General features: G+C 43.7%; 1 protein-coding gene, 1 non-coding gene and 1 pseudogene across 2 annotated transcripts in view; 1 reads left to right on the forward strand and 2 right to left on the reverse strand.

The window, feature by feature from the left end:
* The window catches only part of LOC116745244 (AP-2 complex subunit beta-like), a 76,121-nt gene extending 72,755 nt beyond the window's left edge, over positions 1 to 3,366 (reverse strand). The window contains 1 exon segment of the mRNA XM_032615807.1: positions 3,218 to 3,366. The gene's annotated coding sequence lies outside the window, so the exon portion shown is untranslated.
* Positions 3,367 to 8,563: 5,197 nt separating this feature from the next.
* On the forward strand, positions 8,564 to 12,087 carry LOC116745253 (annotated as a pseudogene).
* A 1,173-nt stretch (positions 12,088 to 13,260) lies between these two features.
* On the reverse strand, positions 13,261 to 13,357 carry LOC116746489. The gene has a single exon (XR_004347746.1). It is a non-coding gene; the product is annotated as a Z30 small nucleolar RNA (small nucleolar RNA).
* Positions 13,358 to 18,452: the final 5,095 nt, after the last annotated feature.

An 18,452-nucleotide genomic window follows, 5' to 3' on the forward strand; every position in this document is an offset into this window, starting at 1 on the left:
AGAGAAAGGAGAAACACACCACTCTCTTATCTCGCACTGTCCTAAACAACAGTAATGAAATATCCCTTATACATATTGGCAGAGCAACATTTTATCATGTCAGTTCCTGACTTAAGCCAAAAGAAACTCCCCCAAAATAAAAATAAACCAGCCTAAACAAAAACAAATGAGAAGAGTCGGGGTTGCACAACACTGTGAATGTACCAAACGCCACCAAACTGCTCACTCTAAAATGGTTAATTTTATGTCATGTGAATTTCACCTCAAAAAATTGCATATATATGCATTTTTTGGCTGCGTTGAGTCTTCATTGCTGCACGTGGGCTTTCTCCAGTTGTGGCGAGCAGGGGCTACTCTGCGTTGCTGTGCGTGGGCTTCATTAGTTGCAGGATGCAGGCTCAGCAGTTGCAGCACATGGGCCCCAGAGCACGTGGTCTTCAACAGCTGCAACGCGTGGGGTCAGTAGTTGTGGCGCACGGGCTTAGTTTCTCCATGGCATATGGAATCTTCCCAGACCAGGGATCAAACCCCATGTCCCCTGCATTGGCAGGCGGATTCTTAACCACTGCACCACCAGGGAAGTCCCTGTATATATTTTTAAATGAGACACTGTTTCTTTGTTTTTGTTGTTGTTGTTTTTTAATGAGACACTCTTAATCACACACCAGAGATGAATATGGTCAGATTCTCTAAAATATAGGATGGTGAAAACTGTTGTCTGGGGCTTCCCTGGTGGCACAGTGGTTGAGAGTCCGCCTGCCTATGCAGGGGACACGGGTTCGTGCCCCGGTCCGGGAGGATCCCACATGCCGCGGAGCGGCTGGGCCCGTGAGCCATGGCCGCTGAGCCTGCACATCCGGAGCCTGTGCTCCGCAACGGGAGAGGCCACAACAGTGAGAGGTCTGTGTACCGCAAAAAAAACCCAAAAAAACAAAAAAAACCTGTCGTCTGCTTTAGAAGCCAAAGAAAAAGCAGCCAAGATAGAGTTCAAAGAATAAGTCAAGTATTTGCTGAAGGAGCCTCAAAAATCAAGTTCCTTCTGGGAGCTGGGGGAGAATTTATTCCTCAGGAGAGTCCCAGGGCAAAGCCAAGACATCATGGAGCTGGAATTCACACTACCTTTTTACCAGATCAAACTAGAGAAGTCACCGGCTGTTCTGAGGACCTGAGGTATGACCTCTGGACATTGTTAAAAAATAATAATAATAATGCTGCCACAGTCAAAAGCACAATCAGTCTAACTTTCCTAGCCCAGACTATGATGTCACTGCATTTCAGAAAAGGTCTCCCTGTACAGGATTATACATCTAGATTTAACATAACCTAGTTTCTACTAAATATAGCTTGTAAAAGTCCCTTCTCAACTATTCCTCCCTCCTTCCGGCGCCTGTAAAGAGACTAAGGCCAGAAAAAAATTAATAGGGTCTTAATTTCAAATGGCTCTCTGGGAAATGGCAGCTAAATTAGAGTTGGCGAGGCCACTAAATCCCCTCTTCGCATAAAGTAGGACTTTACACAGTTGGTGCTAGTAGGGAAAAAGTGAACAGTTGACCAAATTATAAAGCAGAAAGGTCATCTCAGCAATCTTTCATTACAAGGGTGAGAGGTGCTAATCAGATATTTCAATAATGCAAAGACAATGGCATCTTCAGGTATCATTTATTGCCTAAGAAATGACAGCAGACAACTCATTACAACAGACACACCTGAAATTTCCATTTAAAAATGACCACAAAATAATATGTTAATATTATCCGGTAAGAAAAAAGCTCAAAAGTTTTACATCCAATTCTTAACTGAAATAAACTCTGGAAAACTTACGCCTGGAAGGAGAGAAAAGAAGGAAGAAAGGAAAATGCGTCCTACCTGATTCGTTCCCTGTTCAGCTTGGTTCGTAATATTTTAAAATATGGGTGTGTCAAAGAAGAAAAAGAAAAGATGGAAGAACTGGACTTTCTTGAGTCTCTTAAGTCACAGTACGTTAGCTTTGTATTACCTTTACCACCCAATTTTCAGTGAGGCTATTTCAGAACACACTATACTTTCTGCTTCTTTGTGAGTTTAAAACTACTAAGGTACCTGCAAACAGTTCTCATCTTACCACCACGCTTAGTCATCATTGGAATGTGTCACACGTTTTCTTGTACAGCTGCATCTCCTTCATCTGCTGCTTTCTATTATGACTCTGTAAGTGTACCCTGAGGCTAAGCAACAGAATTCTACCAGGGAGGTGATTAATAATTTAAATCGTTCCTGAGACCACTTCCTTTGTCACTCTTCCTTTTCTAAACTTACTGAGTTTTCTTTACTTTCTCTTTTAAACCACATGATTGTAACAGTGTTTGGCATTTAAAAAACACTTCTTAAAAGTCAAAGCTTAATGAAGCATTCACACTTTATTCACACTGCTTCATAATGAAGCAGCCAGGTGAGTTGAAAAAAAGTCTGCCCTGCAAATGGGCACTGTTTTCATGCTCTGAAAACAAAGAGCATGAATCAATTCTTTGGATTCAAAGAATATGGAATAACAGGAAGTTCCAGTTTCTTTACCTCTGCCTTAATCTACAGTCTTTCCTCAAACCAGACCGCTCCTTCTAAGACCAGAAAGAAAAAACTCCGGGCTAAGATTTACTCCCACCTGCTTCCCCCTCTCTCACATCGGGTCAATTCTGGAGGTTTCTCTTCCCGTTCTCCAATGTCAGGAATTCCTCTTCTTTCCCCAAGTGGTCAAGATTCTAGGGATATGTTCCTCCATTACGAGGTGAGGGAGAGGTGTCTCAACCTCAAATTACAGAAGACGGGTGAGGTCTGCCCATCTATGAGCAAAACTCTGGGGGAACCCCTTTCCCCTTCTGGTACCTGGACACGTCCCAGCCTCTCAGTGAATGACGCCAAAGCGGGAAGAAAGTTCTCCCCTCGGCCTCCAGTCTCTACCGGCCACACCCCTGGCCTCTGGCCCTCCTAACCCCCCACTTCGAACATATCTTTTCCCCAGTGCCCCCCAACTCCCAGTTGCCACCCCGCGGATTCCCTCACCCCGCTCCAGCGGTGGAGTCCCTTTCTCCAACCCTCTTCCTCACAACGGTCACACCCGACGGCTCACTCCATCTTCAACGTTAACGCTCCTAAGATTGCTCTCCTCCGTCCGTCCCCAACCAAGCCTGGCCCCCTTCCCCAAAAGAGGGACACACCCCAAAGTTAGCCGCCCTGAACTCACCGGAGGCAAGGGCAGGGCTGGCAACAGCAGCCAGAGAGCACGGCCCGAGCAGTGTTGTAATGGTTTCCTGCACGCCACGACTCCTTCTCCAGGTCTAAGCCACTGCGCAAAACCCACTTTGCCAGAGACAAACATGGTGGACAGGAAATTCTGACGTCAGACAGCCTCGCCGTGTGACGTCATCCAGGCGCGCCGGAGAACCAGAAAGGCGGTCATCTCGGTAGCCTTGGAAACGGAAAAATTTTGCGCAGTCGGGAAGCGACCTGAGGTCCGGGCCTCCTAGGAAGTTCACTGACTATCGGAATGGATCTATTAAACAAGCTGACATTCCCTGGATTTGTTTCCTCGCACAGGAGTTCTCTAAAAACTTACACATAGGGATAGTGAAACATCCTGTTTTCTTAAAAAAAAAACAAAAAACAAAAACCCAGCTAATTTCCCTGGCCAGTTCAGGAATGTGGACAATGGTGAGCCAGCCCAAGACCATACAAGGGCAGTGGGACTGGAGGAGAGTGGTGCAAGGAAAAGAGGTTGACATGGCCTCAGATCTGAGTTTGAATCCATCTGAGATCGAATCCCTGTCCTGAATGTGATTAGGAACGTTACTTAACGTCTCCTCAACCTTGGTCTTACTTGTGAAATAAATCCAGTGATATAACTCTCTCCAGCTTGTGAAGCTTAAAGTAGGTAAGGCGCCCAGCATGTAATAGGCGTGCTTACACAAAAGTAAGTTCCTTTCAGAAACCAAGACCTAGATATCTCTGTACCTTCCCCTCAAAACGAAAACTTCCCACTTAAAACTGCTCTAAGTAATAATAAAGTCTTTAACCAAGAAAAGAAGAAGAGGAATGTGAAGAATAAGAGCCTGAGGCAGAAGTTGGGAAACCAAAGTGCAAAGGGAACTGAGAAGTAGAAGGAAAAGCAGGTGGTCATAATCATTAGGACGTTTTTAGAGTTCTATGAAAGTATAGGAACTATATACTATATCTCTGAGGCCTAGCCGCCCCCTCCCCAAAATTTGTTGAATGGATAAATGTATGAGTGAGTGGTCAACAACAGTTGCTAGAGAGAAAAGGAGGAAGTGCCGAAAAGTGTCCAAGGATTTAGCAGCACAAAGGTCTTCGATGTCATTGCTGAGAGCATCAGCAGAGATAATGAAGGCAAAAGCCATGCTGAAGAAGTTTGAAGATAAATGGGAGGTAAGGAAATGAAAACAGATAACTCCATAAGAAAGTATAGCTGAAAGAGAAGAGATATAGGATGGTGTCTGAGGGAGAAAGTAGCAAGCATTTTATTTTTAAGTTCTATATTCATACATTTTCTTTACACTAACCCTTTAGCAACACCATGGGTTCAATCATTTTTCCTACCCATATGATTCCAAAATATCTATCTCTAGCCTTGACCTAGTCCCCAAACTTCACCACCAAATTGCTAACCACACTGATCGTTAAGTCTGCACATATGGCCCACCCAAATTAAGCAAATCATAAGAGTATTGGGGGGGGAGCGGTGTTTAAAAACTGTGGTTCCAGGTAAAACTCACAGAAGACAGAGGTGGATTTTGTAAAGAGATGCAACCAGAAAAATCTTTGATTCATACCTCTCCCCGGTTCAAAACCTTTCAACAGCTCCTCATTTCCTAATTTGTACAGAACCTATCCTTCTCCCAGTTTTCGCTATTTCTTTGCTCTTTAGTTTTCTCATCTACAAAATGGGAGAAATACTAATATCCAATCATAATATTATTACAAGGATGAAATGAATTCGTGTATGTAAAGCACTTAGAACTATGCCTGCACATAGTATGGACTATGTAAATATTTGCTATGATTGCAATTATTTGAACAAATTACACTGCCAGAAATTACTAGCCAGAAATCTGGGGGTCATTCTTGATTTCTCTCTCTCTTAACTGCCACATTCATTCCATCTCCAAGTTGTCAATCCTACCTTCAAAATATATTTCAAATTCATCCAATCCCTTCTATTCACCTCATTATTCCAAGCCACCATCGCCTCTTGCCTCAACTACTAGAAACCTCAACTCTCCTCCCAACCATTATTCATACAGCAGCCAGATTTTTGTTTCACTTTTTTTTTGAAGTATAAACGAACATTCCAAAAAGTGCACACCAAAAATATAAAGCTTGATGAATTTTCACAAAGTAAATGTAACCACATAACCACTACGGGGTCATCTTAAAAATATAAACCTGGTCATGACTCCGGTGTATAAATCCTTCAATGACCTCCCATTATACTTTGACTAAAATCCAGTTTCCTTCCCATGGCCTATGAGTGGTTAGGCTCCTGTCTACCTCTCTTAATATCATTTTATCCTTTTCAGTCACTCCTCATTTCCTCTTCATTTCACCTCTTGCTAGCTTTTGCAGCTCTCAAATAGGCCAAGCTCTTTCCCATCCTAGGGCCTTCACAACTACCACTCCTCCTACCTAATATTCGTTTTCCCCAACTCCACACAGGGCTGGCTGGCTTATAATTTAGGTCTCACTTTAATTGTAATCTCATAAAGGCACTCCCTGATTACCCAGTCTAAAAGGTTCTTCTCTTCCAGGCCCCACTGCCACCCCCATCATAGCCCTCTTATTCCATTTGTAAATTATATATTAGTCTCTTTACTTATTATTTCTCTCCCCAACTAGACTGTAGATTCCATGAGGGCAGATACCAAGTCTGTTTTTATTACTACTGTCTACCCAGCACCTAGCATAATGCTTGGCGCACAGCATGTATTCAGTAATAAATGAATAAGTAAATTATTCAGGAATAAATGAATGAATGTCCACAAGCAAAGTACTAAAACTAGCATTTAAGAGCCTCTATACTATGGTCAACAGTATAGACTATGTATTATTGGTCTATTTTCCTCTCTATATTTAAAGCAAACAATTTCCTCCTCAAACACAATCCACGCTGATCCCTTAGCCTGGAAAACCCTGTCACCATGACTTTGCCTTTCCCCAAATGTACTCATCTTTTGAGGTCCACCTAATCCACAAAACTTTCTCAGTGGACATCTGGTCCTGATATAAGATGCAGGAGATACCAGGTTACATCGCTGTATTAGAAAGCAACTGGCAGAAAGAAGCTGAGATAAAACGTGAGGTTAGAAACGATCTTCTCCTTGGTTACAAAGGCCAATATAGCTTCTGTTTAAGCTAGTTTGAACGGCCTCATTTCTCCCAGCTCTTATTGTCTCTTCCTCTAAACTCACCATATTAACCTATCTGATGGCTCTTCACACCTTTTAACATAAGTGCAATCAATTTCTGTGTCTTGCTTATTACACCATAAACCTGGGAGTGGGATTTGTGATGAGGTGTTTATTATTTATTGGCTGTAATAATTGACATTGTTATTTTTGACTGCCTTTTTTCTCACATAACAACATCAGTTTACTTTTGGAATATTCTCAAAGGACTATTAAGGTGTCTTGCACTCTTCAGGCTAAGAGTGAAACAGCGAGTGGAGATGAAATCTGAACCAAGGTCAATAGGGATCTGAATCATAAGTACAGTGACAGAAATTTGTTGAAGCTCGTTCATTGCAACAGTGATGCCTGTATGACACTTTGCTAATTCTTGCTAGAAACATCCAGTAGGACTGTGTAATTCCTGTTCCCTCAGAGCTGGTTTTCCTTATTTTGTTAGCTACTCCATATTCTTCTAAAAAATTTTTTTAGTTTAAATTAGCCTGTTTTCTGTTGCTTGTAACCAAAGAACCCTAACTGATACCAATGTTTAACTAACTTCCCACTCGTCTTAGGTGATGCTATTTCTCAACTTTGTCTTCTTGCTGTTCACTTAAGAAAAGCCTCTCTGTAAGAGCTACCACTAACCAAGAACCTAAAGCTAGGTGTTTTATATAGATACATTATCTCTACTCCTTAAAACTCTGTAAGGTAAAATCTTCCATCAATGTGACTTTCTCCAGCAGGTATCCAATCAGACTATAAAACACTCTTTTTTTTTTTTTTTTTGGCCACGCTACTTGCAGGATCTTAGTTCCCCTGGCCAGGGATCCAACCCATTCATCCTGCAGTGGAAGAACAGAGTCCTAACCACTGGACCGCCAGGGAATTCCCTGAAACACTTTTTGGAACCACAATTAAGGTTAATTTGCAAGATTTTATTTCTCCTATTGAAACAACTAAACCCAAACCTTGTTCCAGCGTTCTCATTATGTGAAACAATTAACTATCTTTATACCATAACATCCTCTATGGTATAAAGTAAGCAAACTTCTATTTTTAGCTATGTAGCCCAGGGGTTGAGGGGAGAGGTTGGAGAGAGAGGAGATGAACTTTATTATCCAAATTCAGTAAACCTGCAGCTACTCAAGGCAATTGCATACGATGTAAAAGCAGTTTGCAAAAGGTCAAGTTAATTACATTAACTTTGGTATACAATGAAAAGTACCTTCTCTGCCAAGCCTCCCCAATTCATGCTAGTTAGAATTCAACAGCATCACTCCGTTTTAGCACTGTATTCGTATCGCTAATGTGACGCATCCTACCGTGTTCGAGGGCAGGAACCATTTTCACTTAGTGTAGCAAGTGCCCAGAGTTCTGCTTGAACGTAACCTAACCTAGAAGACAATTAAGGTACCAGCTTGAATGAAAAATAATCGTCCCAAATTCTGAACAACAGCAGGAAATTTTTTTGTTGTTAATAATTGGCAGCCATAAGGCTAAGCCTTCTATCTCGGCTTTGTCGCTTCAAATCCTTCCAGAAGGCGGCAAAAATAGTGAGCCACCACCCCCGCCGCAAGCAAAGTGAGCCTTCCATCTCCACGTTCCCTTGGGTCCCTCGCCTCTCTCTATCGCCCCAGGGAACAAAGGCCTCAGCAACAGGCCGAGCTCTGGCTCCGGGCGCCAGACGTCAGTGCGGCGACCCAACACCTTGCCAAAAAGACTCTGTAGAGAGATATCAGAGCCGTGGCTTTCCAACAACACAGCGATGCCAAACCATTTAAGAAAAGTAAAACCTACCAGCGGAAAACACCTCTCCAAACGAGCCCGCTGGGGGCGGAAGCGGAAGTCCCTGTGAGATCATAGAGTTCTCTAGTTCCGGTCGCGGGCCCGCGTTCGGGGCTAGAGCGCCTCTCCACGGCCACCGGGCTCCAAGCGGCTTCTATTTCCGGTTGCGGCTTCTGACATAAAGCCGAGACTTCCTTTTAAACGCGGCGTCGCGGGTTCCTCGCCCCTCGCCTGGGGTCAGCTCAGCGAGGACTTGGAGCGGGCGGGGGTATTGCACAGCCCACAGCTGAGCCAGGCCGTTGGGGCCGGCCTGCACTGGCACCTTCGATCCCTCAGAGCCGCCTGACTTTTGAGCCCTCCGGATTGGGAGTCCGTGGTTGGCCGCCTCCAGGACTGCCGCTCGAGAAGCCAGCGCTCCTTCGCCGTACCTGTCCCCCCATAGTCACGCTTTTCCCTGTGAGGTGCAGCATTAATCAACTCACCTCTCCCACACACTACTTCCCTAACGTGGGTGTCCGCGTTACTTCATTCTTCACCTTCCCTTGAGACCCCGCCCCTCTGCCTCCGGAAGAGGTCTTTTTTGCCCAGTTCCTGTAAAATAGCACCCATCTGGCACCCCCAGAAAGTTCATGCTTACTAGAGAGGTTGTGGGCAAAGTAAAACCCAGTGCACACACGAAACTATGGCTGAGCACGGGGCTCATATCACAACTGCTTCTGCAGTGGATGACCAGCCAGCCATCTTTGAGGTGGTAGCACAGGAGAGTTTAATGACAGCAGTGAGACCTGCTCTTCATCATGTGGTCAAGGTAAGGATTTAATTCTCTGAAAAGTTTTAGGAACGTCCGGGTAAAAACCAAGCCAATAATCTGAATTTATTTGTTGGCCTAAGTTTTGAAATAACCAATTAGCATATAATGCACATCACATGATTTAATGGTTATGGAGTCTCTTGTTATGTGTACTGAATACCCAGCACTAAAGGGAGGTTAAGGTAGACCCAGAAAGAAAAGTGTGGAAATTCAGAGGGAAAAAAAGGAAATATAAATACAAGGCATAGTAGCTGTGTAATGGAATGAATTTCATTTATTTATTTTGCTTTAGGTTTTTGCAGAATCAAATCCTGCCCGCTAGGGCTTCTTGTGGAAGTGGTTTGATGAAATCTTCACCCTGCGAGGTCTTCTGCTCCAGCAACATTATCTGTCTAAAACCAGCGCCTCGTTTTCTGAAAACTTTTATGGCTTAAAGAGGATCGTAATGGGAGACACACACAAGCTTCAGAGATTGGCCAGTGCTGGTCTCCCAAAGAAGCAGCTTTGGAAGTCAGTTATTTTCCTGGTTCTTCTTCCCAGTCTGAAAGTGAAGCTGGAGAAGCTGATTTCTAGCCTGAGAGAAGAGGATGAATATTCCATCCATCCCCCTACTTCCCGCTGGAAACAATTTTACAGAGCCTTTTTGGCAGCCTACCCATTTGTTAACATGGCCTGGGAAGGCTGGTTTCTTGTACAGCAGCTTCGATACATCCTAGGAAAGGCTCAGCATCACTCACCACTGCTGAGTCCGGCTGGGGTTCGGCTAGGTCGACTTACAGTTCAGGATATACAAGCTCTGGAGCACAAACCAGCTGGAGCCAGCATGGTGCAGCAACCAGCTGGGAGGTGAGGCCTTAACATTTCCCCAACATATTTGATTAATAAATCCTAAAATCTTATCCCAATTTTATGAAATTTACCCACCTCAGTCCACTTCGGGGTATTTCATAAAATCATCGAAAAATTCTTGTGTCCATAAAACAAGGATTGCCATCCTGGTAACCTTCCTCATCATACTGGCTACATTTTTGCACACACTTGCTATGTACCAGGCCCTTTGCTAGGTGTTTACGTATATTATCTCAATCCTCATCACAGCTCAATGAAATAAATGCATTAGCACCACTTAACAGTTGAGGAAACTAAGTTCTAACATTTGAGTACCTTGCCAAGGCCACACAGCTAATAGGCGGCAGAGCTGAGATTCAAGCCAGATCAGTACAATTCTAAAGACTGCTCTTAACCATGGTGCTATCCCGCTCCTAGTGTCTCTGTTCTCTGACAAGTTCAAATATATTCCTCAGTAATGCTGAGTTGTTTTTTAAGTGAGTCATTTCTTTTTCTGGATATACTATCTTCCACCCCCATAAAGGTCTATATAATCAATGGCTCATTAATTTCTTTCTCAAAACACAAAGCAAACAAAGCCCTAGTCATTAAAAACAAAGCTTAGCTCCTAGAACTCCTAAACTACGGTAGGTCAGAAAGAGGGAATTGTTTCGAATGGACACTTACAAGTGAAAACGCCAGTCCAGCAACTATTCAATCCCCAAGCTGAATCAACGATTCTAATGAAAAGTGTAAGAATTGCATGCGTATTAGTTGTTCTGTGATTGTACCTAAATAAACAGTTTCTCCTTTTGCCTCCTTGTTCTCTTCTCCAAACGGCGTTGGAGAGAAGATGAAGTCAGCTCTGAAGCTAGCCGTGGGAGGTGCCGCCTCATGCCTCTCTACTGGCCTTTCGGTGGGTGTATTCTTCCTGCAGTTCCTTGAGTGGTGGTATTCATCCGGAAACCAAGAAACCATCAAGTCATTGACTGCCCTGCCTACTCCACCACCACCGGTACCTCTAGACTACAATTCTGATTCTCCCCTGTTGCCCCAAATGAAGACTGTGTGCCCACTGTGTCGTAAAAACCGGGTGAATGACACCGTTCTCGCCACCTCTGGCTATGTGTTTTGTTATCGCTGTGTGTTTAATTACGTGAGGAGTCACCGAGCTTGTCCCATCACAGGTTATCCAACACAAGTACAGCATCTGATTAAACTGTACTCCCCTGAGAACTGAAAGGGATTAGCACCTTGTCTCACAACGAAATGACTGCGCTGTAAGGCCAGAGGGCTGGTTTTCCGCACGGTAAATAGCATTGTTTGATCATCCTCAATTAATAATTGTATGAACTTTAAACAGCCACATGGATTTCTTTAAAAGGATGTACTCGTTGATCTTAACCTTTTAGCTTGCTCCCTAGACACCTCTACTTAGAGTTGACCGAGCTGGTCAGAGTGAGAGAATCAGGACTGGCAGAGGATGTGAGGGTCAGCATAGAGAAGGTGATCAAAGAGGGTACTCGGCACAGAAGCTTTTCCTGTCCCCTTCCTTAAAGGACAAGAGGTATAGAAGCTCTCAGGAAAAACCCAAGTTAGACCTCGTAGAGTGGGTAGTGAAGGGGAAGCAGGCCTTTTGAGAAAGGAAAGCATTTATCTGCCTATGAGGAATAGGTTTTATCGGTTTGCAAACAGTATGAAATATGGACCTGCTTTTTAAAATTTTATTTTATTTATTTTTTTTAATACAGCAGGTTCTTATTAATTATCACTTTTACACACATCAGTGTATACATGTCAATCCCAGTCTCCCAGTTCATCCCCCCACCACCCCCCCACGGACATGCTTTTTATAGAAATACTTAGAAACACTTTCTCCTTCCATATGCTGAGACTCATTTGTTAAGTAACATTTGCTATAGTTTATCACCTTTTAAAGATCCCTTTGTGAACCACACATATCTTCCTTGGGAAACTGGTTACAGGAAAATAGGGGTTGAATGTATATACAGAATAGTCTGAAGACTTCAGTGTGAAAGCAAAGCTATTAATGAAGAGATGAAGTAAAATACTGCCCTAACTATGACTGTGTAAAGACAGGATATTTTCATAAGCTCTTTCTGCTTGCTGTTAAGAGTTTGCTAAGCTGACATGAATTATTCTGGCTATTACTAAAGTTTCTATGAAACGCTTAAGTAAATTTTAAGAATAAATGTTTTTTGGCAAAGAGCTGTTCCATGTCATGATTATGTGGAAACTGAAAGATTAGTCGAGGTATTTAGAGTAAATTTTTCATTCAGGCCACCTTTGCGTTTTTTTGGTTTTTTTTTTTGCGGTACGCGAGCCTCTCACTGTTTGTGGCCTCTCCCGTTGCGGAGCACAGGCTCGGGACGCGCAGGCTCAGCGGCCATGGCTCATGGGCCCAGCCGCTCCGCGGCATGTGGGATCTTCCCGGACCGGGGCACGAACCCGTGTCCCCTGCATCGGCAGGCGGACTCGCAACCACTGCGCCACCAGGGAAGCCCCTACCTTTGATTTTTTGAGGCATTCTGCATTAACATTTTGCTTTTTTTGCTAATCCAATATTGGAGAGAAATACTCTCCTCCAACAGCAAGAATTCAGTCTTGAGTGAAATACCTTATTTCTCAAGTGAAATACTGCACAAACACTTAAGTTGCCACCGGATTGGCAGGGTTAAACATACAGGTTAAAAACATACGGGTTAAAAAAAAAAAAATCATTACTACAAGAGGAAGGATGAAAATTATTTTTAAGTGCCTCTGCTGAGACAGGTGTTGTCCAATACAACTAATTTCAGCAATTCAAAGCACATTTTCTGATAGCACTAAGATAATAGAACTAAATTTTGAAATAGAATATCCTATAGATTTTAAAATATTAACACTTTTATGTACCATGAGAAGAGTAGAATGGATATTTGCAAAAATTCTTATTAAACCACAAGGTTTTACCAGAACAAATACCATAGTTAAGTAAACTTTTTTTTTAATTTAAAAATTTTTTAATTTGTTTCAAAGTTAAACCCAAGACACACTGACTTCACAGGAAATCCAATGAGAAATGTTTTTCTAGGCTGAACACCTGTTTCCCCTTAGTCTCCCCCCAAAAAACATGTACATGTTAGTTACTTTCATTTTATAATCACTGCTAAATAAACATTTTTAATATAGTAATGAGTCAATAAGGGAACCGAACCAGATTCAGGACTGAAATAATGCAGTTTTCCATGAAGATATCAAAGCCATATTTTTCACCTCAACCTACAAAGAAAAACAGGAAAGTATCAGTAATTCAAAAGAATATTAAACACTCTTACACATAATAAAACCAGTATCCAAATAGGCTAGAACATACCAATGTGGAAAAACCACAACCAGAATCAGCTCAGAGAGAAGATTAAGGGGTCATACCCTGGTCAATGCCAACACTGAAGCAATGGCAATACCAGGTCAGACTATACTTCACTCATCATTGCATCATTGCTTTTCACCTCCTTGTATTATCTAAGAGCAGCCCAACACCCTATTTTCACATCCAAGAAAACTTAGGTTTACCCATGAGAAAAAAAGACTTCTTTTCAGGTAAGTTGCAACCGTGGGCTTTCAATATTTGATCTTCTACTATTCACCTCAAGCAACTCTGCTGTACAAAAATGCAAACTTGAACAAGTTTTGTTTTGGAGGTGCTTTTTAAAAATTTTTGTAATACAGAGTAGAGTGGAGAAGCATTTACAGTTCAAAAAAACATTTCTTGTTTTAGTGAGTCCAAACACCATGCATGATAAAATCTCAGATATGTCTGTGAAGGGATTTATAATCTAGTTCTAAAGCAAAATCTTTAGAAAAGATTTTCTCCTAAAATCCTTTATAAAGTAAACTCCAGTTCATTTGACATACAGTTTGATTTACAATTCTGCTGCCAACAAAGATGAAAAGTATAGTCATAAAAAATTTTATACAAGAGTCTGCTAAAGAGTCCAAGACCCAGGGAGGCTAGGATTTGACAAAGGTCCATAGCAAAATAACAGCAATGCTGGAAAGAGAAACTGAGATCTGATTACCAGATTTATATTTTTCCACTACCAGCTAAATACAAGGTTTAATATCATTTTTCTCCAGGCCATGGGCAAGATAAAAGAAACAATGCAAAGCCTGGGTAATTCACAACATGGATGATCAATTTCTGAATGAGAAGGCTGCCTGCATTTTATTTATTCTAAATGACACCTTCTCGTAGTTTACTATCGCTGACATGCTATGCTAAAGTACTAGGAACACAAACAATGTCAACCTCTCCAGCTTTTCAGCATTGTATCTAAATAACAATTCTGGAGACACAGCATGCCTCCTTCAGCCATTTATAAATGTCAATAGCTTGATACTCCATAGTTAAAAACGTACAGCTATGGTCTGTGTTCTCCATTCAGCAACTGAATTCCACAAAGAGAGGGAAACTAGTAAAGTGCCTGTTTAGAGGCTCGAACCTTTATCTCATCAACCTGTGCAGAAGTAAGTACACGTTACAAAAAGCAAACAGGCTAAGAGAACTTAAATAATCTTGTCTAAAAGCATGAAACTTGTGAGCAGAGCTCCAAGTGTGCTCCAGCCACAGAGGGCACACTTTCCTTGTTCTCTTCCTCAGTACGCTTTCCTCTGTCTGGAGCGCCTTCCCTACCCCTTTCAATCTGGAGAAAGTCTGTAGTTCTAAAACCTTGTTCAAACGTCACCTTCTCTGTTAAGTGGTCCCTAACTCCCTCAGTCATCCCCTCCTCTGACTCCCACAGCACTTTTTCCCACCACAGTACGCATCACACGCCAATTATTCACCCATTCACGTCCCCCACCTCCCGTCTCTCCCACCAGCCCCATTACGCAGAGCTCCTAAAGAACCAGGACTTCCTCTTACTGGCCTTTGCATCCGTTACACTCAGAATGATGCCTGGGACTCAGAAGGCGACTCAATAAGCGACGGTTTAATTCAGTCAGTGAACGACCCTCCCTACTAAACCCTAAGCGCCTGGATTATACAGGCATCAGCACGGTTTATAAAGCCGACTTAGCTCCAACATTTCACGTAGGTTAAGGACGTCCCTCAAGCATCTCTAAGCCCTCCGACCTCCAACTTCTAACTCATGGCATTCTGCATGGCACCCTGCGCAGGATCACCAATTCGCGGTGTATCCTCAAAACGATAATAATAACAATAATAACAATACTACTGCTGATAATAATAATAATAACATCCAAACCCCACCAACTTCAGGAAAGACTGAGACGCCATCCTTCCGGGGAAACACAAGGCCGGATCCAGGGCTCAAACCAAAGCCTCAGGCAGGGGGTCCGCAGCCCGCTTTCCGAACCCCCCAAAACTCTTACGCCCTAGACTCTCAGGAGGCCTGCCCAGGCCTGCAGAGGCTGACCGCAGCCCACCCGCCGCCGTTCAGTCCCAGAGGTACGGGCTTGGGGCTTCCCACACTGCTCCACCTCGCTACCCTGCCGGCTGCCGTAGCAGCCCGATCCGGACAACCAATCCCGCGACGACCAGTGGGCCACGTGGGCCGCAGCCCTGAGGCTCGGCTGGTGCGAGGAGCTGCCAATCGGAGGGCTAGGCGAACGCCGGGGTTGGAGTGGGGAGGGAGGGCCGGAAGGCGCAGGCGTCTTTGCAGTCTCTTCTTGGCGTGGCGGGCTACATGCTCAAAGTTGAAAGCAAGACCCTGAGTAGTCCCTGCCCGCCCTCCAATTCCCTGATCTCCGACCTTGGGGAGACTGACATCCGGAGTGGTTTTGCTGGTGCCCAACTGGGGAAGGGCATCTGAGGCGGGCTGTAGAGGGCGTGTGTGCCCTGGCTTTCCAGGAAGAACTATCGATTCAGTGTTCGACAGTATCGTGCTTGCGCCGAATTCCCGCCTGAGGGCTAGGGGTTGGGGCGGACTTCGATGAATGTGTCCCTCTCTCCCCGACCAGGAGAAACTCATTGGCTTGTCAGGGGCTTGGACGCTTCCTGAATAAGCAAGAGGTGCCACTAAATATCAAAGAACTGCGAAAGAGAGCAAGAAAGTCTTCCTGGGAGAGGTGGCATTTGATCTGGGTTTTGAAAGATGCGTTGGATTTGGAGATCCTGGGAGAAAATAATTTAACTCCCGAATTAAATGAGAAAGCATAGGGGAGCTTACCAAATTTAGGTAAAGTTGAAACTGGTGTAGTGTTTTCCAAAATTCAGTGAGTTGGAAATACCAGGAGGAAACAACAACATAGATGTCCCCCAGCATCAAAACCAAACGACAAACTCCCACAATCCAGACTTACAGAATCGTTAAGGTTGAATCTGGAGTTGGAACCCAGGCGTCTATATTTTTAATAAGTACCCCAGGGGAGATTCTGATTCACACCAAAGTTTCAGGACCAGTGTTAGCGTAAAGAAAGGGGGTGATAAGAGATTTGAAAGACAGGGCAAGACTTTGTTAAAGATAGTGGCTTGCTGGCTGTGTAGTTTAGACTACTCTGGAGAAAGTGGGAGAATTAAAGATTTCAGAGTCTGAGGAGATGGGTGATCACACAGGCCCGCATACCGCAAAAATAAATAAAAATAAAAATAGATTGAAGGAAGGCAGAGTGAAAGAAGGGGAAGCTATTGCCAAGTGATTGCAATGGTCCAGGTGAGAGCTAGTAAGAAATGGAGAGGTGGCATATGAAGGACAGCAGGAGGAATGTGATGAGTGTCAGATAGGGATGGGGAGAAAGATATGAGGAAATAAATGGAGAGAAATGGAATGTCCTCTGTACCAGGCCTATGAAGGACCTCCATTGTACTTTAAGGATAGACTTTAGACAGTGAAGAGAATGGGCCTTTGCAAGTGCTGTTTCCTCTGCCTGGTTTTCCCCTTCCTTCTCCATCGCCCTTTCTCAACCTGGTGCATTCTTTTTTTTTTTTTTTTTTCCGGCACGCGGGCCTCTCACTGCTGTGGCCTCTCCCATTGCGGAGCACAGGCTCCGGACGCGCAGGCTCAGCGGCCATGGCTCATGGGCCCAGCCGCTCCGCGGCATGTGGGATCTTCCCGGACCGGGGCACAAACCCGTGTCCCCTGCATCGGCAGGCAGACTCTCAACCACTGCGCCACCAGGGAAGCTCTCTTTTTTTTTTTAAGGTAAGTTTTTTTGCTTGTCTTTATGGAAATGAGGTTAGTCATTTTTTATGTTTTTTTATTTATTTTATTTTTGGCTGCGTTGCCATGCGCAGCCTTTCTAGTTGCGACGAGTGGGGGCTACTTTTCGTTGCAGTGCGCGGGCTTCTCATTGTGGTGGCTTCTCTTGTTGTGGAGCATGGGCTCTAGGCGCGCAGGCTTCAGTAGTTGCAGCACGCGGGCTCAATAGTTGTGGCTTGCGTGCTCTAGAGCGCAGGCTCAGTAGTCGTGGCACACGGGCTTAGTTGCTCCACGGCATGTAGGATCTTCCCGGACCAGGGCTTGAACCCATGTCCCCTGCATTGGCAGGCGTATTCTTAACCACTGAGCCACCACGGAAGCCCTCAACTTGGTGTATTACTTGCAGGTTTCAGCTCACATACCATCTCATTTATGAAATCTTATCTTGTTCTCACAAGCATAGTCACTGACACTCCTTAGAACACCCCAAGCACACTGTTCATATGTTTCTAGCTCTCCAGAATGGCACTAGACTGTAGTGGTCATGTATATGGACTATAGTATTTGCAAGCACCATAAACTCTCTGTTCCTCAGTTTCCCCATCTGTGAAAAGGGAATAATGACAGTACCTACCTCACAGAGCTGTTACGAGAACTGAATGAGAACAATGCAATAACACCTGGTGTTATCACATACGTTGTATTGCAATGAGTTCTTTAATACATGTGTTCCCCCTCTAGATTGTGAACAGGACATGTGTCTCATTCTTCTTGCTAACAGTAAAGGCTGCATGGCAGAATGATAGTAAATGGGTTTTGGAATCAGATAGATAGGAGTCCAAATCCCAGCTCTGCTACTTACTAGGTGTGTAATCTTCAACTTTACTTCCCTGAACTCAGTTTCTTCATTTATAAGATAGTGAAAATAATGCATGTCTTATAAGTTGTTACGAGGACAATTTGAGATCATCAAAGTTGCAGATCTGGCCCAAAGAAGGCAGTCACTAAACGGTGCAAATGATGGGTGGCCCCAGGACATAGTACCATGTACAGAACACAGTAAATGCTTAGTAACTGATTATTGAATGAAAAGCTGACGTTATATGCCAGGCACCAGGCTAACCTTTTTATATACATCATCGCACTTCATTCTCACAAGAACTGTATGGAGAAGGCACTATTATTATCTCCACTTTACAAAGAAGAAATGTGAGGTTTAGATTATCTTAACAAGGCTTTCTAAGCTAAAAAGTGCTAGAGCTAGGATTTCAAGGCCCTTGGTGCTTTAAAAAACAGCTGACTGAATGAGAGAATGAATGAAAGGAGACTCACCCAGAGTCAGTAGAACCAGCACTGTTACTCTTGGTCACCATGCTATCTAGTCTGCTATTCTAGCCGAATCATCTTGACAAATGAATTGAGAGTGAGATG

This window comes from Phocoena sinus, chromosome 20 (assembly GCF_008692025.1).
Source record: "Phocoena sinus isolate mPhoSin1 chromosome 20, mPhoSin1.pri, whole genome shotgun sequence".
NCBI lineage: Eukaryota > Metazoa > Chordata > Mammalia > Artiodactyla > Phocoenidae > Phocoena > Phocoena sinus.